The sequence below is a fragment of the Lynx canadensis genome, chromosome A1, assembly GCF_007474595.2.
Source record: "Lynx canadensis isolate LIC74 chromosome A1, mLynCan4.pri.v2, whole genome shotgun sequence".
In the NCBI taxonomy this organism is placed as follows: Eukaryota; Metazoa; Chordata; class Mammalia; order Carnivora; family Felidae; genus Lynx; species Lynx canadensis.
In genome coordinates this window covers 42462310-42489115 of record NC_044303.2, presented here as the reverse complement: position 1 = coordinate 42489115, position 26806 = coordinate 42462310, and the positions used below count along the sequence as shown (strand labels likewise).

The 26806-nt window shown below is 33.1% G+C and overlaps 1 protein-coding gene across 2 annotated transcripts in view; it reads left to right on the top strand.

Annotated features, from left to right (window-relative positions):
• Positions 1-26806, top strand: part of LOC115511520 (protocadherin-9) — a 926897-nt gene that overhangs the window by 5298 nt on the left and 894793 nt on the right. The window lies entirely within an intron of this gene.

Genomic DNA, 26806 nt, shown 5'->3' with positions numbered 1-26806 from the left:
CGTTACCTTTTGATCTAAAAAGTCACCTTCAAATCCCAAGTTTTAAATGACGTTTGAAGGTGTCGCTATAATTATTTTGGAGCTGTGGTTGCTAAAGGGGTTAATTTTTTTTTAGTCTCTAAACAAGATAGTAGTTTATTAAATGTACATCAGCCGTGAAGCACATGATTGTTGATAGATTGCAACGAAGCCATATAGGAAGCCTTCTCTTTGATTTCAGATGATTTCATTGTAATATAGTACATTGGGTATTGAATAGAAGGTTGGCAAATTGTCCGTAATGGCCAAAGTACTCTTTCAAGAAAAAAAAAAAATAGAAGGAATGCTTTCTCCCTGATATAACCAATTTATACAGAAAAGAATGAATCCATTGTAAATATTCTCCCATCTTAGTAATGCATAAGTGATCTGTCATAACTCATTTTAAACTGTGAAATATGCCATATGAAGAGGGATTAAGAGGCTGAGAAACTCATATTTCAACCAAATCCAGAATTAGTTTTTCTTAGGTCTAATAATTCCTTGTTAATAAAGATTTAAATGCAGTGCTGTCTAATTTATTTCACCGGTGCTTGTCTATTGCCATGAAATTTGAGTGTCAGTAATAGCCTGTAGATGGCACTAGGGTATCATGTCGCTTGTGCTGGCCAGGCGCCCATCCCGCAGTAGCAAGGAAAGGGGGGAGGGAAGGATCAAGCTGGTACTACAGCCAAAGATACCTTTTATTTAATGATAGTTGCTCTGGAGCAACTAGCATTTCAATTCATTTGGTTGCTCTTTTGTGATTAGCTCTCACCACACCAACTTTCTAGGATTTCGTAATCTGAGTTCCACCCTTGTTGGTACTGAGTCCCCCTATGGTGATGGCCCATCTGAATTTGTTCAAAATAAGGAACATATAGATTTCAGAAAATCAAGGAAAGCAAAAATAAATTTGCAGGACAGTATTGACAATTGTTGATCAGTGTTTGAAAACTCAAGAGTTTTTCCTTTTTTTATGTGGGACGTGGGGTGAGATAGAATGTTTTATTGAAACTCTATTTCCCTCTTACCATCTAGTGTTTATTGCTCTGGAATGACCTTAAGGTTTTGTGGTAATAAGATATTCATAAAAGTAATTTTGACAGTGAATCGCATAGATATTCCCAGAACAGTAAGCATAATGTCTATCTGTGATTATTCAACTAAAATCTCTACTTCTTAATGTAAAAGATTAGATATCTAGAGCATTTTAAAAGTACATATACTTAAAGCTTGAAGGCACAGAATGAGAGGAATTAAAATAAGTCCGTGTCAGAATTCTAGAGGAGCATATGAAGTTATCTGATAGAAGTTGAAGTTGGAAAGACTTATTTTTATGTTAACTTCATCAGCTTTTTAAGAGAGGTTGTTTTAAAATGTAGAAGATTTCTGAGCTTAGTAAAGGTTTGCGAAAGAAAGTTGGTAAATAAGATAGTTAATCATGCTAAGTAATTTTTGAAACTAATGGACTTAATGGATTTAATGGACTTAAATATGAAGGTACTATTAATGAAAAGAAAGAAAACGGCTTTTTTATTTACTTTTTAGGTGAAGGTCACTCACGATATGCTGATATTTTATGATTTGCATACCCTCTTGAAAAAAGCAAACATGATTTGAACTTTTCATACAAAATCTGAAATTTGTTTTCCAAAGAAACATTCTGATATTCTTCCAACATCATCTTTCTTTTCATGTAAATGTGGTGTGGATTAGCATTGACGCACGGGCCCACTTTTTCTGACTTCTCCACAAAACTTGAAACTCTATGTAGTACAGTGACATAAATGTTAAGTGCATTTCAGCAAATTATGGAAAAGATATTTTGTTTAGGCTTAGTCATAAGAACATTTGTATGATGTAATCTTTAAAATAGGATGCTGACTAATTCTCTAACTGGAACTAAAGTGCATTTTAGACATTCCTTGAGACCATGTGTTACTGTGCAGTTCTCATTGTAGTCATTTGGATGTTCAGACATAGCTGTAATTCACTATTATGCTGAAGAGCTATTGAAATGGCTTTGCTTATACCTTTTAGAAATTTTCACACCGAGAAAGAAAAATTGCAGTGTTGGAGAAAAGGAATATTGGAAGTAAGGAGAAGTGTTGGTGATAGCAATATGTACAATTTTAGTGTAAGAGGCATATTTTCTATGAATGAAGAACATAAATTATATACGATCCTTTTAGGTTTTTTTTTTTTTAACTGAACTACATGAGTGTTATCTGAAGATGTTCTAGTTAAGCTAAAATAAAAATTCTATTTTTAGCTCCTTCTCTTCAACTAGTTGCTTTTATACAGAATATGCTCCTGAAGCTACACAATTTTGAAAAAAGTAGGGTTTATCACAACAAAAGCTTTCAAAGGAATTTATAAACATATAATGTGTGAAGATTTTTAGTTGAGTGGGCACAGAGTGCTGTGAACAGGAATACCTTTTTCACTTAATGGTGCTAGTTGATGTGTGAGTAAAATGCAAGATTCTTGAGTAAAGGGCTACCAAATTTAAATATCATTCATCTGTGTTGTGGATACAATGAAAACATAATGTCTGACTCTTCTGCCATCAGGGCATTAGTTCCTATTTTGTCTTTCATTCCCCTGCTGTTTTGCCTCGTGTGACCCTGCAAAGAATGTTGGAAACCATATTCCTCATCCACTCGATTTCACTGAGCTTTCATTTTCCTTGAACATAACAAATCTGTCACTGGATTTTCCACAAATTATTTTGCATGAATTTTCAGAAGTACCCTTATCATTCACAGATTGGGTGGAATTTCCCATTTTTAAGAAAAGCAAGAGCATGTCTTGATATTTATTTATAAATAAGCAAAGTTCACTGTTATGGGTTTAAGAGGATGGCAAGATAATTCCAGTAGGGCTTTAAGTGACAAAGCTCATTGGTGTATTTTTCTAAAAGGAAAATATATTCTTAGTGGATGTGATTTTTAAAATGTGATATTAAGTTCTCAAACTTTAAGGTGTCTCGGAATGAACCGGAGGGTTTCTTAAAATATGGACCCCACTCCCAGATGTTCTGATTCAGTACCATTGGGGTCAAGCCTGAAAGTTTCCATTGCTGACAAGATCCTAGGCATGTTGATGCTGTTAGTCCAGAGACCATACTTTGAGAACCACTGCCTCAGCATATTGGAATAAGAAATGTCAGGTCTTTTCCCTTTCAGATTATCATTTCCAGAGTACCTGTTTGTACACAGCCCAGCTCTCACTCAGCTCACTTATTGACAGCCTTTTTATTGTGGCTGGAGGGGCTTTACAGTAAGCTGTTTATTGCTATTTCCCAACCTGGTTGACAGCACTTGGGGAATTAATTTTCTTGGCCCCAGTGTGCTTTTTGTGGGGGTATAAATGAAAATGTAAAAAAAAAAAAAAAAAAGTGACCTATTTACATTTGACAACTTCTTCCAGTAATAAAACAATCTGTGAGAGTTGCATTACAGTCTGGTTGTGGGTAAACAGTTATGTTTAATTTTCTAAATGAAATGCTTATTTTAGAGTTTAAGTATCCTGACTTCAACTGTTCACAATCGAGAGTATTTGCTCATATGTATATCTGTGTATGTATCGAAGAAATTAAACATTGAAAATGTGTGTGCATGCTATACACAAGTGTATACATGTATTTTTACTACAGAAAGGGAATTGCTTCTATTCCCAGTCATTTAGAGATACCATACTACATTTATGATTATTTTTCATTTTTGAAGAATCCCACTACAACCACTGAAGTGCTGTGTCACGTAAAATGCAGAGGACAGTCATAGAATTGCTATTTAGAACAGTGGGAAAATGCAATTGAAAGAAGTGAAGGCAGCAAATCTGAACTAATGTGAGGCTACTAAAAAAAATGTGACGATACTTGAAACTACTAAATGTTGCAGTATATCGTGACAGTTGAACACAGGTGGTATGTGGAGAAAAATTTCTCCCCAAGATGCAAAGTATATTTAAAATGTTATCAGTTGCGATTTTTATTTCCACTCCTTCCCTTTGGCCAAGTGCCCTATGATCAAGAAGTCAGTTGTGAGGTAAAGGAAACCCAGACCCCTTGGATTTATTTAGGAATTTGAAATAAGGATGGGCCATCTATACAAACTGGCTACCTTTCCTCTTGGATTTGTGATACAAATACTTGATTTTTTTTTTCAACTTGATACAGCTAAGCTATAAAATTCAAGGTACATTATAGTATTCATTGCTAATAACCTTGAGGAGAGTAAAAATAAAAGTTGCCACTGTATTAAGCATAGATGTGTCTTCTGATTACTGAATACGTGTTAACGTAGAGAAAACAATTTCAGTAGTTAAAAGACTATCTCCTAAATTTTACAATTATTTCTATATATAGAAACACTCTAAACTGATGTTCCCTTAGTTTCAAGTGAGTCATCCTTACGGTGTTACAGAAGAGGCTTTAACATCACTAAAATTACCTTGCAAGTATTGTACTGCTAAGAATACGTGATATTCTTTGGGTATATGTATAGTCTTATTAAATATTTCAAGCTATAATGTATCTTCTCATAATAGCTCAAATTAAAATATACATGAAATAGTAAAATAGAATTTAGATTTAATGAAAAACCTCAAATCTAAAACCCCATTTCCTCATAACCAGTTGTGAATTAGTCTGACTCTTGAACTTTCACTTTTTATGTTGACTGACATATGTGAGATGTGCATAAACTATACCCAAAATATTAGAAATGGTCTCTTAATGAATTATTTTTCATATCACATTATTTTCTGTGACAGTACTGAGGTATGAAAGTGAGACCTGTAAATTATTTTCTCAGAAGCATTGTTTCCACAATTTTATTTTATTGTTCAGATTGTTTTGGTTTCTAATTTTTTTTGGGGGGGGTAGGTGGGAATGCAGAAATGGTCCAGATGCTAACTAACCCCCACAGACGCCATGCTGGTCTAGCGGTACCAGACTGAGTGTTTATGGGATCGAGGGCCATGTCAACTTTACTGCTCCTTTTTTTAGCACTTTCTCAGTTTGACTTTGTCAGAGTTGAACTCTTAGCTTGCATATTATTTCAGACAAAAAAGAAAGTGAGTTTAGTGAATTGTTTACCACTTTCACTTAAAATCCCTGCAGTAAGCATTCTCTGAATTTAGTGTGATGTTTTCTTGAAGGAGACCCTTTATTCAAACTAGTCTCTTGCTAATATTAACAAGTTAGTTAATATCTTATATAGTCAAGGTAGTTGGAAACTAAGAATTATTTAGAAATACACGGGTTTTTAAATTTTGGCTTTCTTGACAGCTGATTTTATGTTTAATAGATTTTCCAGAATTCTATATACCAGGGCCCTAAAATTTGTCATTTAAAAAAAATATGACTCTAATCACAGGTCAGATATTAGTGAGAATTTGGGAATGCAAGGCAGCAGGGGGCTTGCTCTAAAGTTTTCAATATCTGGAAGCATAGGAGTTCAATAACTAATAATGCTAATGTGGTACATCCTTTGTATTAGTTAGGACCCCCTGAATCTGCATCAGATCAGGGAAAAAAAATCCAAATGTAGAAATAAGATTTCTCATGTACATTAGGAGATAGGCTGTGCTGTTTAGGATTTCATCAGTTATTTCAGATAGCTGTTAAATCTGTCAAACATTTCATTTGGAAAGGAACACATGCTTTTTACCTTTGTTTGATACAAACCTATTGGGTTGTCAGTCATCAGAAACATAGAACAAGAAAGACATATTACTATGATTGACATTTTGGTTTTGATTTATATTCTTTTTTTCCCTAAGCCAAGATTCATTAAAATGGAAGTTCATTAAGTAAGTTAAACAACTACCCTTCCTTAATGGTAAAGGGTGATGGCAGGAATAAAGTGGGAAAACAACCCATATTTACTATCTCACTCACATTTTGTCCTCTAGACAGTTTGTATCCTATAGATAAGAATAGTACTGGAATTAGTAGAAATTTCTGAGCCATAATATGATTTTAAGGCATTCAGAACTTGAAGTCATTGATTAGGGATAGGTTTTTCCATACTTCTCTGTTATTTACATTACTTAAATATTTCCCCAATTTTAACAGTCCAATCGATTACTGGTCCATCAGCACATATCACATTTAAAATGATGGACTTGGGACCATCTGTACAGTTGGGGGTGGTGAAGATATAAGCACAATTTGAGGGGCATATTTGATTAATTCTTTCTAGTCATGTTATACTCATTATTCCAGAATTTGTTAACAAGTGAACTTATCTTTTCTTAAAAGGATTCTATTACAGCCTCAGCATTCATTCATTTATATAGATTTTTAATTATGTGGGCTGCAAGGAGGTGGAAATTGGGTTGATTTTACCATGTTTGTATAATATATTTTAACATTCTTCCACAATTTGTCTTTCTATCTGGCCATCTCTGCATTTTAGTATTACCCTGCTTTGTTAATATCCACTCTCTGGCCTTTTTCAGTCTGTTAGCAGTTGATTAAGAAATACTCTAATCCCTTCCAGGATATTGAGAAACTAATGGATTGCAGAGTATTTGGGTCTTTAAGCTTCAATTGTAAATGGTATGAAGAATTGTCATTGAGCTGATATTTGCATATATCTCTCCCAGTGCTAGTTACTTTGCCTCCTTTTTGTCCTCGTAATCTTCAGCTTTCATTCTAAGGATATTTATTTTGGTCGGAAATAAGCACGCCAGTGATAAAAATTTGGGATTCACCTCCAAATGAATGCCATCACAGACAGGGAAATTCTGGCACATTTTGCATAGATCTGTATGAACACAGTGAACCCTTCATAAGCTCTTAGATTGCAGGAAATCGGTACTGAAAATTAAGTGGGGTTTTAAAGATTTGCAAAGTAGAGAGCTTTGTATAATGCTGGTATTGCAGGTGCCTATTAAATATGAAGTAAAGGCTTTGTAATACAACCAGCTAACACATTTCCCTCCACATTAGAGTGATTTATAGCCTAGAGAATTAGTCTTGCCTATTTTTTCCAAAAGCAGAAACATTGGATGTGTCTGAAAGAATAAAAATCTCAAACACACGCCTTGGAATAGACAGATTTACTTTTTGATGAATCTAGTTATTCCAAGTGGACAGTGCAGGCCTGCTCACACTTACCTTTGGTACCTCCGATGCCGGTGATCTGGCTTTCAACTCTTCCTGAGAAGAAACTCTCAGTTGTGTGTGTCGACTCTCCTCCAAAAGTAAATCAGATGAAAACCCTAGGTATCCATAAAACCATAGCATTACCATAATGAAGAGGGCTGGCTACTAAGTGAGTGCTTTGATCCTCATAGGAATTGATATTGAATCATTTCTCAAGCTGTATTTTTAGAATTCATCCTTGCTCCATTTGTAAATAGTGTGTGTGTGTGTGTGTGTGTAGCACGGCATCTCATTCCAGACATACGTGTATTTCAATATATTTACCTCATGACAGTGTTCAGTAAAATGCCTCGCAGTTCTTCAATACTTCACATGTTTGGCCCTGTTAGATATAAATCAGTGGAAAGAGCCATGTATATTTTTAAATGATTTTACAAATACTATATTTTTGCCTACTAGAAAGAGCATATAATCCACGTGCAGTACTCAGTAGGTATGGTGGACTTGCTGAGAATCTTCATAGATGATTGATTTTTAAAACAAAACTGTTTTTGTGCAAGACAATAGCAACCGCAATTCAGTGAATGAGGTTTTTTAAATTTTTTTCCTCTTTAAACAAACCTCAATATGGAGAAGAATGGAGACACAGAAGGATATATAAAATGAAACCCTTTCTTTTATAGGAAGAAAATGTCTTCTGCTGACAGTAGTTCCATAGTAGATCTTTTCTTTGAGGAAAAAAAAAAAACAGTGCTTTTTTGGATTCGGAGGATACAACCAATCTGTGCCTCTGTGTGATAGCAGCTGCACGCTGAGGACTTTCAAATACACAGCTACACAGGATTCTGCAGGAAACTTTTTGTAGAAGGTGCAAGTGACAAATGGAGACAAAATGGAGTGAGTTCTGAGTTGTGAGTTGATGCCCTCCTGTGTCATATATTCATGTCATTGAACCAATTTTCACATTGGAAACCTAGAATCACAATAGCCTTACCTCTGTTTGTCAGCTGTAAACACACCTGCACTGGCAACTTTTCTTTCCTCCATTTCTTATCATTCACTAGGTGGATTATATTCATTTATGTTACTTAATATACGTCTGCTTTCTTAAATTTCTTGATAGATTTTAAAATACACAGATAAGTTTCTTGATATATATACATATATATGGATGGATGGATATATATATACATATATATATGTATATATGTATATGTATATATATATCCATCCATCCATATATATGTATATATATACATCCATCCATATATATATGTGTATATATATATACACATACATCCATATATATGTATGTATATACATATATATACATATATATACATACATATATACACACATATATATATATATTGCTCAAGAACATCCCTAAGGTATCACAATACCCACAGTGTGTCCTTTCTTCCTAGAAATAGAAAATATCTATATTTTTTCCTTTGCAATTTTTAAAATTGAGTTTTTCTCACTGATACCATTTTCAAGGTGAAGATATAATGCTAAATTTAACTGTATGGATTAATGTTGCCATTCCTAATCTTCAAATTTCCAACATAAAAAAAGATGTCAAAATTTTATAAAAATAAATTCTTTTTGCTGCAGAATTGAAATGAGTATCAAAATTACATTAAGTTGTAGTAAAAACAGACAGTCGTTAGGATATTTTAGTTTGACATGAGCTCATTCTTGGTCTTGACAGCAAAATCTTCTGCCAAGCAGTGATGGCAAAATATGTTGAATTCATTGATTGATTTTTAAACATGGTAATAATTAAGCAAAATCATTTTGACACCTAAAGTCTCTGTTTTAGACAATTAAATTCTGCTTTAGCTAAGGTTATTGACTTCTGGATGGTACTGAAAGCAACACTCCTCAGGGTTTAAACTATTCCTGTAGGACCATCTGTTATTGGCAAGGCTGTGCATCCTCTCCAGCCAAAGCAGTATCAACCCCAGTCGTATATTCAGGATTGTTCAAAACACGGCCCTGGTTCCTCATGATCCTTCAGTCTCAAGTGGTAATTCAGTTAAATCAAATACTGGTATATCATAATTTAAAACTTAATAATTAAGGAAACTGTAAGAAAGTTCTTTAGAGTAAGAGACTGAACCTTTCTTACCTTTGTATTTCCAAGACCAAATCTACAATGCCTAAGAGTGAACTTAGTAGGCATTCAGCAAATAGTGACTTAGCCTGAGAGATAAGCTGATAATGGACTCATACTTTATGTATGTATAACAGTTCCATTGATTTCATTCCTATAACCATATGAAGAAGACAATCCATTCTTTATGTAGAAACTGAGATTCAGAAAATGTTGCTTGTTTGTTTGTTTTTTTTTTCCCAAGTAACATGGCTAAAGCCAATGGCTTTTATTTCCAATCCAGAGCCCTGCCTTTACACTGGTATTTCTTCCTTATGTGTGGCCTACTTTTACTTGTAAAACACTATTTTTAGGCTATATATTAGTTTGAAACATTTTCTTCATTAGGGATATAATTTCACTGGAAAGGATTGCAACCCATTTATATATTAAAAAAATAAACAAATATATTACAGGGCAACTCAGTGTACCCAAAATTGTTCTTTACAGGTTACCTCTGAGTAAACCAACTCTAGATTATATTGAAATGTGGTAAGCATATGACACCCAAAGCACATCTGTATCCATTGCGGCTGTGACAGAGGGCAAAGGAATAAAGTATGTGTGGAGAGTGAATGTTTGGTTTCAGCTGCTGTCCATATTTTCCTCTGTAACATCTTCGGCCTGATGACGAAAGCTCTAATTAGTTTGAAGAATTTTTTGTGGCTGAGGAGTCCTCGTGCTCTCCAATCTAAGAAATTATGATCTCCCTGACACCCTCCATTCATATTTCTGGAGGTCTAACTTACAGATGAGGAAGTATAAGGCCTTGTTAGACTCTGCATTTTACCATTTTGATTTTTTAACAGTGAAGTACAATTAACACCTTTATATCATTTATCAGTGTCTTGACTCAATGATTTCAGCATGTAGGACAGAGAGAAGCAGAAAATTAGAAAGCTGCTGATTCTGAGGTACATAAATACTCTTCTGTCACATAAACAGATATCTCTGGTTTCCATTTTCTCCCTTATTCCACACCACTATGTTTGCCCATCATAACATTTTTTTTTCTTAAATTGGGATATAATGGGAAAAGAAAGGGTAAACTAAATAAACAGGGTCAGATTCCTTTGCCTCCTTATCAAAAATTTGTACTTATACCTTTCAATACTTAGATTGAGTCATTACCTCTAAACATAATGATCAAGAGATTTACTTTGTTATCTGCTTGTTAGGGACAGGTGTTTTAGAGGGAAAAAAGTTGTCACGTGAACATTCCCTTAATAGACTTTTGAGTCATCTAGACATCACCCTAGAATCACGTATGAATTCTATAAAAAGAAGCAAAATAATAATTGAATAGTGACTAGAGCAGTGTCTAGCTACTATATTAATTTTGGAAAGATAAATTTGGTGTCTAAAAGAACTCACAGGATAGTTTCTCAAGACTCAAATGGGCCTTTGAGACTATTTGGCCTATTTAATTCTTTTTCTAGATGAAAAAAACTGAGACCCAAGAAGTAATTTGATATTTGGCGTAGGAAAAATGACTCCATGAACTGCTACTTAGAAACTGTGACATTGGGCACATCATTTAAATGTACCAGTTCTTTCTTTCCTTGTCTGTAAAATGAGTGTAATCATGCCTAATCCATAAGGTTATCATGAGATTAAGTGAACGGGTACATGGATCCCTGTCAACGTCTGTTCCATGGTAGGCAGATACTTCAAAAAACCCCCAAAAAACAAAACCTACCTGCTTTTCTCTCTTTTGTCTTCAAGGATACCAGTTTGCCACTGACAGAGGTGAAGATTGCACTTAATGTGTGTCCTCTTAGTTTTGTTCTTGGTGGTTTTTTGGAATATGAGTTTTATGTCTTTTTAATAAGCATGTCAGCTGTTAATCTGCTTTTGGTTAATTTTTTTTTTTTTTTGGATATTTAGGATTTCTGGAAAGTTGGTCTTGTAACAGCATCTGAATAGTACAGACAGGATCCTATGTTTTCTTTTGAACTTAGTCCCTATTGTGCCACATTTATATAATTGCTTTATATTTCATTTTGAGTATTTCGCCATTTTCATTCACATGTTGTATTTAAAATTATTCTGCTTTTAGCGTTTGTTATTAATTCACTTCCCTGTTGATTACCCATAGGAACTCCACCCGTCTGGGGATTTTCACCTTATACATCACTCCTATTACAAAACAACATATAAGAGAGAGAATCTGTTTCACAGTCAGTACTTAACACAGCTGGAACCATTTGAAACCTGCTGGGTTTTGCTTCCAATTATTCCATAGACTAGAAAGCATCTCCGTTGAAGTAGTGACATCCATGGTGTAATCAAACTAGTTAAAATGCCTTGGAGTATATGGATCATATTTCTGGGATTCATCAAATGTAAGCCAGAAGCATAATAACCAATAGTTTTTTTTTTCTTTCTTATTTTAAAATACCATATTCACTTATAAATGAGTTTTTAATGTTTGAATATGCAAGTTTATAACATTTGAGTATATGGGTGACATAATAACATAAATGAGACCCAACAAATAAAAATATAACACAATATGATAGTATCTGAAAAAATACCTTTTCTTAATATACCAGAGGTCAAAATCATTGCCTTATGGTAGCTTAGCTGAAATCATCAAGACAAAGTTATTGATTTGGATTTGGAGCAGAATGTAGTGGGGATTTGTTACTAATTCAATTAACTTGATCAACTAAATAAGTAGATATAGCCAATTTTTAGTTGGCCTCAGTGTAACTAGGATTGTAGAAATTAAATTTTTAACTTCTTACTGACCTTTACTACTTTCTCAGTGTGATAAAATTATTTTTGTATTGGCCTTTTAGTTTAGTTCTAATTTTATATATAGACAGTGGCTAAGTAAGAAAAAAGGACTTTAGAACAAGAACAATATGAAAACTTATTCCTTGTGCTTGGAAAAATTGAATCAAACAGATATAACATGACACACTAGTGTGATTTCCTTTAGACTACTTCTTGTTTTATACTAAGATGTAATATACTAAGATAGTGAACAGAGGGGGGACATAGTATGAATATTACCTCGAGTATCAAACGTCATGGAGTTGTAAGGATTATAGCATGGCATTATAGATGTTCAGTAAATTTTACTTAATGTCACCATAAGGACAAACATGGAGATAATCAGGTAAAATGAAGGTAAATGGCAAGAATCAGGCTTCAAGGATTTAGATTCATTGCTTTTGTTAAAAAAAAAATTTAGTTTTCTCATGACATCAAGCACATATAAATGTATACTAAACATGGCTTAATGTAAGTTAAGATGGCCACCATTATGTGTTGTTCATCTCAGTGATAAACCTTTATTAACTCTTAGAATAGAGAGGTGATTGTACACCCCTGGAAGTATATATGAGTTTCAGTTCAGATAATGACCAAACACTTATTCTATGAAGAAAATTATATTTCTTGTACTGCAATTCTCACATCTCTCCTTATGTAAACAGGGTCCACTTGATTTTCTCATCTAGCAATGTGAAGGATTTTTTCTGCCTGGAACCCCTACTTGGGTATAAGCCTGACAACCAGACAATATCCAGACTTATCACTGGACTATTAAACCATATTATATTTTCCTTAAGGGATACTAAAATGTGTTCCAGAATTAATATCCTATAGTTTTAAATGTATGCTTTTTTAAGAATATTTTTTATCTTAAAAATACATAACTATGATTTTTCTTGCCAAAGACCTCTACTGATATATACAAAAATTAATCTATATTTTTTTGTTAATTCTTTTATTCAACAGACATCTATTGTGTAACTTCAGTGGTCCTGAAACAGTGTTTGACAGTGGGAAGTTTAAAGAAAATAAGATATTTGTCTTAAAAGATTCCAGTGGGTTTTAAACACAATACTTTTTTTCTTGGAATTCCCTTACTTAAAATATGAGTTCTCTCTGTTTTAAATTGATGTCATCATTTCCCTGAAATATATTTTTTAAAGCCTTTTTTTTTTAAACTAGTGCTGGAGACTTGATCTTTCAGTAGGGTAATAAAATTCTAAGATCTATTACTTCAATTATAAGAATGCCACATTTAAATTTATCCTTTGGTTAATTTAGAGGGAAATACACTTTTTCATCCTTAAAATCACACTTCTTCCACAGGCAAAGGTGTTAATAAAATATAGTTGCAAGAAAACTTCATTTCTGTAACTCTGAGATTAGCATATTTGCCATATTAAAAATCACTTTAAAAACATGGCATACATTGATAATGTTGAGTAATAACCTAAGTTGAAGAAGACAGTGTTCTCTACAGATGGAGATCCACTTACACAGGGATCCATTTAGAAAAGGGTATTTTGAATCATGATATTCTGCAAAGCAGTGTTTCAACCTTCACCCTTTGAAAAGACATAAGCATAAGTGGAACAGAGATGTTAAACTCTGGCCAGAATAAATGTTTGGTTTAATTGGTTTTTACCTCCAGATGGTTATGATTTGGGCAAGTCCATTTTCTTTATGAATATTTATCACAATATTTCAAGGAATCGATGCAATAAAATACTAAAAACTAGAGGCCTTTATTATATATATATATACATATATACATATATATACACATATATATGTATATATGTACACATATATATGTATATATATATACACACATATATATGTATATATATGTGTATATATATATTATTTCTTAAATTGAGAAACATTCATATCCTAAAAATTTGGTTTCCTTTAATCACAGAGGAAAATGTCATAATTGAGCTTTACATTTCAGGCAAGACAGACTATGTTATTTTTAACTGTAATCATTTCTCAAACTAATTTGCATATGGATGATGTTTATATGAGCAGGTCATTTTGAAATTTTAACATAGCATTTAAATGCTATGGTGGTTTTTTGAAAAATAATGCACTTAATGCCTCACCTGCACTTTTTTGTGCAGACATTTTTTAAGATAAATTTTTACTTCCAGCAAATGTACTATTTTAATTGCAGTTAGGCTTCAGTGATAACCATCAAGCTGGTGCCTAACTCCAGAAAGATCTTTCCAACTGTTCTGTGGATACTTAGGCAACTATCTCTAAGTAATTATGATAATGTAAATGAGCTACAAAATTGAAACCTGGTAAAATATGATATACCTTAGAAATAAATGTGTAATGGCACTTAAATATACTGATTAAAATATAAGCAATTTGGGGGGAAATAATAAATGTATTGCTATGACCCACCATATAACTAATGTAATCCATTTTCAGTGTGAAAATATGGACAGTTAGGTAAGCTAATTTCAAACCAAGAAACAGGATAGATTAAGCTTAGGATAACAGATACATTTAAACAAAGGTTGGTGTGGAAATCACATGAGTGTTACTCTGTTGGCAGTAAATAATTTCCATACACAATTAGAAATGTGTCAATCTCATCATTACAGTGATTGTTGACTTGGTGTTTTTACCCAGTTTTAATTTCTTATTATGATTTTTGGAAGTGACTATGCATTGCTTTACCAAAGAAAATGAACCAGTAGGGGTTATTAAAATAAATAGATTTTCCAATTTTCAAAACTTAGGTATTTCTTACTAATTTTTGGCAATAGTCCTATCTATCCAAAACCACTTATACTTGGCTGAAGTTTCACTTAGCATCTTAAGAATTAGATTTTCTCATCTGAAAATTAGATCATTGGATTCAGCCTTTTTTTTTTTCATTTTTATTAAAAATTGAACTATGTCTTTAATTAATAACTTAGTCATCCTTTTTGGCAGACTTACTCATACTACCCAACATCTGTCTGGCCTATTTCTTTTTATCATTTGATACATGTTCAAACAGTGCAAATCAATGTTGACATTGACTCATGAAAAACAATTACAAAATAAACCCTGTGGTTCAGTCTCTCCTGACAATGAACAATTTGCAATATCCCCATTGTATGATCTGTTGTCACTCTCTTGCCTTAGTGTTGATAACAGAGCACTGCCTTTATCTTCTTTGTCTCTGCCTGATTAATTTTTCCCTTCTGAACTAGAAAACTAACTTTTTCCTCCTAAATAAAAAAATCACAAAACAGAAGGACTCTAAAATCTGAAGCAGATTATTGGTGTTTATAATTTGATTAGAAAATTATCCACTTGAAATAGTACGTAGCTACCCTATTTTTGTCAGTAATATTACTCTGATTGTTTTTTTTTTTTTTTTTTTTTTTTTTTTTTTTTTTGCTGTAGTAAAGCATGAAGATGAATTTAGTACTTTAACTTTTGTGAATATTGGAGACACATAGTTTTGGGATAATGCGTAAATATAATTTTTGAAAAGTCAAACTGGTCATTTGGATTGCTGGTGTTTATTACCAGGATGTGTCTTAGAAAAGCTAATTAATGCTTGTTGTTTTCATTGGCAGCCTGTTCATTCAAAGACAAAATAGAGTTAAACTGAAGAAATAATGTAAATAATCAGAACTGTCAATCTGCTGAAGGAAAATCAAGTTTGGGATTAAAAGGACTGAATTGCAAATTAGCTGAAATAGCCCCCAAATATGCCACCTGAATGTCAAACAGCAAGTGCTATTTGCTTACAGGTACATAAATTGGAGCTATGTTTTGCCACAACAGAGCAGCCTACCATATTCTCTCCAGAACAATGCAGAAACAGGGCCTTTCAGGATGGTTCTGAAACCTGGACAGTAGCCCAGGAGTGCTTATTTTTATATATCTACTACCTCAGTGATTTCTGAACCATTTGCTTACATTTATCATGACTTACTGCCCTGTGCTCTGTCAAATTATGAAAACTTCAGGAAAGAGCAATTCTATGAGGATTTTGGTGGAGGTACTACCAAAAACAAACAAACAAACAATTTTACACCATAGGTGGATGGGTTTAGGAGTTGACAAAGACGGAGGAAGTACAGTTCTAGGAATGCCACATATTGGCCACAGACACGTTTGTTTTTGTTTTTCGTATTAAGCAACCTTATCCCACTGCTCACATCTTGAATGTGCAGCAAGAGAGATGCCTTTCTTAACCATATGGCTATATGGACCTGATATTTTAAAAATATTCCTTCCATGGATATAAGGTCGTTTGGAAGTTATTTAAAATAAAACCCCCAAACTATTTAATGTTACTAATGCAGGCAGCAACAAATTATAAAGAATCTAAAAGTAATATAAAACAAAACAAAAAACTGCATAGATTAGTGTCAAATGAGTACTCTATGATTTTTGCCTAAGAGGCGTCTTAGCTATTTTGAGCAGTAATTGATGGAATGAGATGTAAACAGTCACTGGCAACGTGAGAAGCTGGACAAGCTAAATCTTAAATTCCTGTGAGTTTAGGGAGCGTTGTCAGTGTGAGCCATTCTGTGGACAATACAGTGAATCACAGCTATATGATTAATCAGATCAGTCCTCTATTCTAAAGTACAAAGAGAATGATGTGTTGGCATCTGATTCGGAATTGAATGCTTGTATATTAATGAATTTGTGTAGACTGTGCCCTCCAATGTTTTGCCTGGAAAAGAAATTCATTAGGAATTTGGACAAAAGCAACATGAGATAACCATAATAGAGCTGGAGTAACCTGTATCGAGGAAAAGCTAACATTAAGAAGAAGAATAAACTCCTTAATCCTAATAGTATGTTATTGAGGTTGAAACTAATTATTGAGTACTTTAACATGACTAGTTATTGCTTTATTACTAAAAAAATATAAACATGCTTTAAGCGTATATTAAAGTAACTGGTCAAAATAAACCACAGTAATTTCAGTGAAATAGCAAACAGTTTCACAGGAGAAATGGGGGGCATTTTGGGCTCTGAAAGAGATCACAATATTCACTTTGGCACCATTATCCCTTTGTTTCTAAAACGTAGTTTACAGTGCTTTGAAACTAGATTTCCAACACCAGACAATGATAATAGCCAACATTTACTTGAGAATTCACTGTGTGCCTGGCATTCTTCTCAACACTTTACAGGTATTAACTACTTAAATAGGAACAGTGACCTTGTGAGTCAGGTACTATTATTAATATCTCTTTTATAGCTGAGACGAAGTTAAATGATTTGCTTAAGGTCACAGTTCCTGTAAGTGAAGAGTAGTCCAGGACTTGAACCCTCCCAGTGTTCTACCAGAGGCTTTGCTCGTAGTTGCTAGGCAATACTGCCTCTTGATTGCACTTTAAGTTAAAAAGATGAAATTGTGGTGCATCACCAAGAGTCAGTTGTGCCAAAAATAAATTCTTTGTATGAAGGCAAAAAAGGATAAAGTCTACTGTGTTTTGTTTTTAATTCCTTTCACATACGCATTTTGCCGTTGAGCACATGGCACGGTGATGCAACTGTACCTGGGGCTTGTGCACTTCTTTCCAGGTTGCAGTGAACCTTCACAGGCAGTAGGTAGGAAGAGCAGAAAGAGCATTTGTATCTTTTAGGCAGTAGGATTCTGAATGCTTTTCACAAACAGTGGATTTTAGCAATGAATTTAAAACATTCTGCTAAGCTCAAAATAGAACAAGAGTTTTTTGATTATCCTCTTTTTAAACTACTCATATCTGATAAGAAGGCATGGAGAAGAGGGGGAGGTCAAACCATAATGATAACAAAAAGATCTTTCTTCTCCCCGTAGACTAGAATGATGCTTTCTGACTTAAACAAAAAATTTTATTCCAGCCCCTGTTTCTGCATGGGTCAGAAATATCAACCACCGTCCACCTCTGCACAAAGGAGCCAGCTAACATCAGCACGGGCCTTCTCCCAACCTATTTCTAATGTACTGAGGGAACACATCCTCGAGTCTATTTAGAAACATGCATATAAGTTATTGTTTATTCAATTTTAACCATTTTCTTGCTTAGGTTTTTCAGATTTATCACCCACAACCCCCAAAATTATCCATTAATTTTATATAGTTTGATAAATATACCATATTTCATTACTGGCTTAATACCTCCTTGCTTACAACTCTAACAATAGATGGTAAACCCTTGTCAACCTCCTATTGGACTTTTAAGATCCCTCTGAAGTCTGAGAACTGGGGAGAATGATTTCAGCCCTATAGTCAAAGAGAATTTCTTTATCATTGATTCTTATAAAGGATGCATTATGATAAAACTTCTAAGGAAGTTGCAGTTCTGAGGTACATTTGAAGGTTAAAATGAAATACTGAGGTGTTAGGCATACACAGCTTCCCTTATTCCATTTGGCAAAGGAAATCGATTCTGGGTGCAACATGCTAAACTTTCTGTCCGTTGTGTCCAGTGCATGTGGATCATTGAGTAGCTTTCATGAATGCTATTTTTATTTAGAACATAAATACTGTCACATTCCCAAAGAATACAAAAATTAGCTCTTTGAAAAAGTTTGGTATGAGACAAGCAGATTGACTTATCCTTTTAAAACCCTATAGTTTTGAAACTTGCATCGCTTACATTATGATTTTGTGGCCTCAGTTATTACTTAAGGTTTAGTATGATTTGGGGGCAGCAGGTTTTTCTTGATGACCCTTACTAATAAGCTTTAATTGGCAGAAAATTTTCAATTACTCTAATTAAAGAGCAGAATTGAACATGTTGACCAAAGATTCCATGTTGCTAATTAGAAAACAAGAAGCTGGTAAGGGCATACTTTTAGATCAACCATTGGTGTAAGAAACTTAAGTTTATCTGCTAATTTGTCAGTGAACTAGAGTGGCAAGATTACTTTAAATTATTAAGGTGAGATATTGGAAAAACATAATTCTCAGATGTGAACTCAAAGGCATACAGGCAGGTTACTTTGAACTCAATAACATGTAAGGATAGAAATCAATTTGTGGTAGGGCTGTGAGGAATGATTTTTGTATGTCTGTTTAAAGAGTCATTTTTAGAGAAGTAATCTTTTTTTTTAAATTACAGTTTTTTGATGTAACTCATGTTCAATGAGACCAAACATAAAAGCAAACACTTTTAGTCATCTCTATTTATCAGGTTTAGGTAGAAGACTGCCAGACTGTTTTGGTTTTACAATAGGTTACAGTCTTATGATAAAGTTCCAAGATGGGGTTTGGAAACTATAATCCTGGCGTGCAGACATGAATATAGTGGTTTAACATAATGTGTTGCTTTAGCTTTCTAGAAGACTTAAAATATGGCTGGAGTTCTTCTGTATTTAGAAACTAAACAGACAAGGCCTTGTGAGAAACTAAATTAATTTTGCATTGACATTCTGGGTGTTGGTGATAATTTGTAGTAACATTATGCCTATTGGTTATGATTGTGAATCAGAAGCTCCATCCAAATGGACATTACAAGAGCCAAATTTAATAGTCTTACTATCGGAAATTTCTGCCTTAAGGAGAGCAGAGGCTCTCCAGCATGTACTTTGTTTTCTGCCTCCATAATTATGTATTAATATACATCAACTCTTGGAAGTTGAGGAAGGACATGAGAGGAATAATGGAACTGGACAACATTAGTAGTGGAGTCAAAGTTCTGTAGTGGTTTTTCTGCAGGGAGGTAGTAGAAAAGGCACATGGACACCAATTCCTAGCCTTTGCACATTCAGAATTTCAAGAAAACGAGTAAAAAGAAAAGTGGAAAACAGTTATGTAACTTAAGCTGATGCGTTTTTGCTCATCAAATAATTTTTCACAAGTATCAAGAATTGATTCAACAAAGAGGACTGATAGTCTATGTATTGTATGCTTTTGTCCTTTTAATTACAACCACTTTTATCTCTTAAAAATATTCACTGGAAAGGTATGCTTAGCCTGACCGTAATAAGAAAACTAGATACAATGATTGTATGCATCTATATAACCATATACATATTGCTGTATGAATTGTCTGAAGTGAAAAGATTTTTCCATACCTTACCAAAAGTTTTAATAAAAATATTTTAACTATAATCTATTGAAGGCTTCCTTCAGCTCTTTTTTCAGCTACAAACTTATCTATGATAGTGGTAGAATTATGGCAATATACTGTTGACCCTTTAACAACATGGGTTTGAACTGGCTCAGATCCACTTACATGTGGATTTTTTTTTACCAGATACAGTACAGTAAACTTTCCTCTTATTATTTTCTTAACAGTTTCTTTTCTGTAGCCCGTATTGTAATAATATGGTATATAATACATAGACAACATATGTGTTAATCAACTGTTTACATTTTCAGTAGGGCTTCCAGGAAACAGTAGGCTATTAAGATTTGGGGGACTCAAAAGTTGTGCACAGATTTTTGACTGTGTCCCTAACCACCGTGTTGTTCAAGCATTAAATGCCTTCTGCTAAGGCTGTGTGTTTTTTCAAGTTATCTGAGAACTTTTCAGTTGTTTTTATGGCAAATCGATTGTGTGTCTTAATAAAATTACTGTTTTGATTTGGCAAGCTCTTGAATATATTTTTACATAGATTTCTGATGGGAGTGCTAATCTTTAGATTTTTGAGTGTGACTCTTTGGAGAGGATTAATGGAACTGGACAACATTACAGTAGTAGAGTAAAAGTTCTGTAGTGGTTTTTCTTCAGTGATGTGGTAGAAAAAGCAAATGGACACCAATTCCTAATTTGAGATATCTTCTCAGCAGATATCTCTATTGCATTCATTTGATTTTTTTAAACCACAAAATGTATATGAATGCTGTGCGTGGATTGACAGAAGTGAACTATAGCAACATGAAAATAGCTTATTTGGTACCACTTATAGATCAGGCAATGGACTCTAGCAATTCACAGTATTTTTTTTAAAGCTTTTAAAAATTAAGTCTTATAATGATAATTATTAAAGCCAGAAGGATCAGAAATATGCCGAATATAAGATCATTTATAAAAAATAAGTCCCAAATTTGATAATCATATGACATTTGAGGTGATTATGGGTGAGTTTTTGATATACAGGGTGGCATTAAAGTAGAAATATAGTCTATGGACCATAGTAATGGAGTTCCAGATATCGATAAATGAGATGACTGTCTTTAAACTTTCAATAAATTTGTTACCTAACTTAGGGATATTTGGAGCCTATGAGCCCTTATTTATGTTTATTTAACTTCAAAAAATTAAGAAATAATTAAGGAATTATTTAGTTTCTAACATTCTGAGAGAGTGGCCAAGAGACTGGAAATGTCTTCTCTTAGTGTGAATGTAGTTAAACAAATCATTGCTATGCTACCGTCCAGCTCTTAAAGTGCAAAGTGTTGAGAAGACATAGCAATTTGCTTAATTAACCCCTGTTCTTTTTACAGGGCAAGAAATAAAATTACTCTTTGGCAATCACATGTTACTTGAATTATATTTAATCTTGTGTTAACCTGAAAGCATACCAGCACACTCACACACACAACCCCTAATGCAAATATGGACAGAAGGAATCCCCCATCATAAACCAGTATATTTCTTTCTAACATACAAACAATGTTAATAGCTCTGATGGAAAAAAATAAGGTGCCATAGTTAGTAAGGCAGAACTCATGTTTTAGAGGTTTATGGCCTAAAAGTAGATAAATCTGCATTTGTGTGTTTCCTCTACCCGGCTCCCTAATATCAACTGACTTCTTGCAGAAAATGTATATGCTTTTCATTCTGACCAATAAAAGGCAACTTGGTGAGTTATAGAGATTGACTGGGTGCTTGACATGTGGTGCTGCTCCAATAAAACAGTAGGCAATTGGTACTGGGGAGGTTTAGGAGAATTTAACTTGTCTTGCTTGTTTTCAGATATGTTGATATCCTAATATTCTAAAAATATTAATAATGCAAGTTTAGTTCACATACAATAGGTTTCCTTATTTTGCTTTTGTAGTTCAAGTGTAAAAAAAGAAAAAAAACTGATAATGTGCTCCTAGTCATTCTATAATTGTGTTCTGATATTACCAGGCAGTTTTTGTAGACATAGTCAGATAAGCACATTGTTCATTATGTAAATGCAAAATGCATCTTTTCAATCATTATTGCCTAAGTAATTTTTAGAGAATGACCATTGAGTTGTCCATCTTCCCACTTCACCACTCTAAGGCAGGTGGATATGTTTGATTCCTTTTCCATTCTTTTATTATTAAAAGAACCTTAGGGAAAATAAAACATTTGTTTTCAATTAAAAAAAAAAACCCTGGTAATTATATTGTTTTACTTCTGCAAAATAACCACATTTTTATATACTCCAAATAAATTGTCACGTGTAACTATATGCTACAAATGATGAAATATGGCTGAAAATAATTTCCCTTATTGTACTACAATGTATGAATAATTATAGATGTAAACACTTAACATGACATTTTCCTATAATACCAATATTCTATAGGTACCATTCACAATACAGTATATTCTATTGCTACTTTGTGAAATGAGTTCTTGAGATTCATAGTAAGGCACTACACAAAGCATTATTATTAAAGAATTATAGGGAAAATTTTCCCAACTGAAAACTGGTAACTGAAGGTATTATTTAAAAGAAATATATTACAGAGTAGATAAGTTCAATGTAGCAATATCTTTCTATTTTGGTTTCAAATTAAGTTTCTATATACACAAAAACAATTTGCCTCAAGTATTAGGTAATATATTTTAGAAGACTTAAAATAACCAAAATAATGTCGCAGTGTGTTACATTAGTAATTTATCAATAAAAATTATTACTATTAATAATTGGTAGAATTTTTTTTTCCTCCCTGTGCTAGTGATTTCAGTTGATGGGGCTTTAGTAACATGTATAGGGATGCATCTTAATATCTATATTTGCTGAACAGTGTTAAAAACACAAAACTGTCCTCATTAAAATGGACTTTTGTACACTATAATTTGAATTAAGTAATGAATATATAACGTATTTTAAAAAGTTGTATATCAAATGTGTAACATTCCATTTTTGGCTATATTTTGTAAAACATTTTTGGTGTAATCAGTATGACTCTCACATATGTCAAATCAAGTATTTTACTATTTATTTAAACAGATATATACCTAATGTATTTGGAAGCTTATTGCACTCATATAATTGTATATATTGTGACTTCAAAAGTCTGTACTTATCCTTGCTTTAAAAAAGTAGTATGTGCATTTCTTTCCAATTTATTTTAATTAATTATATTAAGGAAAACATACTTTACTAAATGTATCTTAAAATTCACAATAAAGTTTCAGAAATTGTTTTGTACAATGTTGAGATTTTGTGTTGAATTTGTTTGTGAACATTTTTTGAAATTGTTCTCTGGTTTTCTAATAAGGGTTCCCTGAACTTAACCTTATTGATCAAACGATGAGTTACAACATTGGTGTGGTGAATAGTTAGCCCCTGTTTAATCGGGAGGCTGTTCTCCTAAGTGGTGAATTGCTAACACTTGTGGAACCTTGGCTAAAAGACACCAAATGTGCTTCCCCCTCAAATTTCTAGTAACTCATTATGTCCAGTTTGCAGCATTGGGATGTCAAAGAGTTTGGACTTTAACTGAGTGCTCTAGAATGAGGAGAAGCAGTTACATGGAGGTAATGTGGAGAAAATCTATGCAGATCCGTTAATCAAACTTGTTAATGCTCTAGTGACAGAAGTTAAGTGGAGATTTGAGAGTGAAAGTTTGGCGAGTTACCTTTGACATCCCACTAAAAAGATAAGGCTAGACTCCCAAATACAGTAAATGTAAATGTCCATATTTGGTTTGGGTTAGTTCACTGAGGTATAGACTCACTTATTTTGCTAAGAAAATTCAGGTTTCTTATGTGAGTTCGCCACGGTAGTTCAAATCACACTTGAAGCCTGCTGGGGCACAACCAGTTGGCCATTTCCACATGAAACACATGTACCCCTACATGCTGGATGGGGATAAGTGTGTGTTTCATGTTTAGATTTCCTACAATAAGAAGCGGGGAGTTAAATTTTCATAACCACTTTACCAGCTGCATATTGATTATTTTATCCATATACTTGTTAAAGAGAAACAAAAACAACCATGGATGTCCTTTAAAAGTTCCCGGCATTTTTCATGTGAAAGGATTCCATTTGAAATAGCAGAGATGAAAACTTACTAATCATAAATATGGAATGCATATTATAAGATTGCTGTTGCCCTTGAATTTATATGTTAGCCCAGAGAGATTTAGCCCATCTTCCCTATTTGCTGATTTTGTTTTTGCAGATTTTTCCCCTTAAAAAGAGTAAATTGGTCAAATCCAATCATCAAATGTTGTTGAATGAAAATATTCTCTCCTGTGCTGACATTCTGATGCTACACATAAAACAGAACACTTTTTTACCTTCCATTCATATGACGAAAAATATTTTGAATACTGACGTAGTTAGATGTGAGGACAAATAGGAGCTGGGCAAGTGGCTTGTTGGTATCTTAAATATTAAACAGCCAGGGATAACAGGGTGCTTTTTCTATTGGAGAAGTGGAGCGATCCCAAATATGCATTCCCCCCGTTGGATTAGTTCTGTTTTTTGCTTTTGTTTTTGTTTTAGTTTTTTATGGTTTTTTTTTTTTTTTTTTTTTTTTTTTGAGACAGAAAGAGAGAGAGCATGTGCATGAGAGCAGATAAGGAACAGATAGAGGGAGAGAGAGAGAATCCCAAACAGGCTCTCCCCTGTCAGCACAGAGCCCTATGCAGCTCAAACTCATGAACCGTGAGATCATGACCTGGGCTGAAACATATTAAAACATAAGAATATAGCACATTATCCAAACCACTTTCACCACTTAATTGCACCTGAAACATGCATTCTGATATTAACCTGGAGGGTTAAATAAAAAATATTAGTCATATTTTATAAGGTGCAAGTGATTTTTAAACAAGAATCAGTAGTGGAAAAGAATGAATATTATGCCTGACACCAATATGTTCTGATAGACAACGCCAGCTAATGTAGTCTATATTTTTAAGTATTTGATGACTAGAAATAAAGTGCTTAATCTTAGAGATGTATATGGGTATGTGTTCATAGATTTTTATATAATTTGTGTATATATATACAAATATATATATATATATATATATATATATATATAAAAGAATATATGTATATTTAGGTAAATTGAGAATGATTGGGACATTAATTCTTTTATATTGTAAAACCTAATTATTGTTATTTATTAAATGTAATGAGCTACCTATCTACTATACAATCAAATTTTAATGAATATTTTAATGCCAGCAATTGCTTTTGATATTCTTTGAAATAACATATCAGCTTTCAGTTTTAAATTTTTGAATAGAGCCTTTGAAATTATTATTAATATTTTTATTAGCCTAAGCATCATAGGCTGAGGTCATTATTTTTATATAGTTGCTTTTGATATTTAAATATATTTCCTCTAGTAAAGCTTTAGTAAAGCACCTACTGAATCTTTGAAAGTGTACAAGTAACCATTTATTCATATGAATATATTAAAAAATTCAGAATTCTCCAGTGTAAATGAATTGTTCTTTTAACTTTCTTTTTTTGGTTACTTTAAAATACATGTCAGAAGAAAAAGGGTGATTCTATAGTTTATTGAAATATCTACTGATCGCCTTTATTATGGTGTGTATTTTTGCCAAGCGTCTTCTTTACGCATAATTTGATGTGTTTTGCATGCTGTACTTACAGCCTTCATTTCTAAGGTGACTAGGTTTTTTTTGGGGGGGTGGGGGGGTGGGTGAAGGGGATAAAGCAGAGTTTTGTATGCCAAATGGGATTTAATAATATGCTGCAAATTCAAAAGAATTCTGGCAGAATTCCTGGTTTATAGTAGGAACTCAAATACTTTATGGCAAAATGAATTACGGAAGACACCTGATGACAGAGTTGTTGTTTTTATTAATGCATATTAGCAATTATAATTTACATATATTTTTTCAAATAAAATTTCAGTTAATCTTGTTAGATAGCAAGATGTATGCTAAGGTGACTTTATTTTCATTACTTTTTCCTCACTATACTTGGAAGATAGAAAAAGGTATGTTTCCTATACAATGGGGAAAATAACTATTTTTTGTTTTGTTATACACAGAGCATACTTGATATTTAAAATATATATTTTTTTACAGTCCAGAAAAGTCATCATCCACCTATTTGCCAGTTTGAGTATAAGTCTATATTTAATAAAATGGTATTCTACTTTTAAAGTATTGAAAGCAAATCCTGGTAAACTTTGGTTTTGATAAGCATGTGTTATTTTCTTTGCATCGTTACTTCATGTCTTACATATAAGAGTAAGAATGCTGAAATTAATCCATTTATGAATAGTAACTATTAATTGGCACAGTTAAGGGGACTATTCCTAAATATATGGATTAAATGCACGCATGTTATTTTGTGCCTTTTAGCAATTACTTATTTTAGTCATTTTGGAAATGTACAATAGCCTCAAGCATATAAATGGTTATTAATATAACAAATATATTTGTTACTTTAAGTATTTCATTTTATAACCAGTAGTGCTTAAATGTTTTGTGTTCTGACTCCTTTGATTATCATTTAAAAGCTGTAGGCTCACTCTCCAGAAAAAATCATATACCCACATATATTTTTTTTTAATTGCAAATCATTCAAAGTTTCCACAGATCCTGTGAAGCCCATCTATG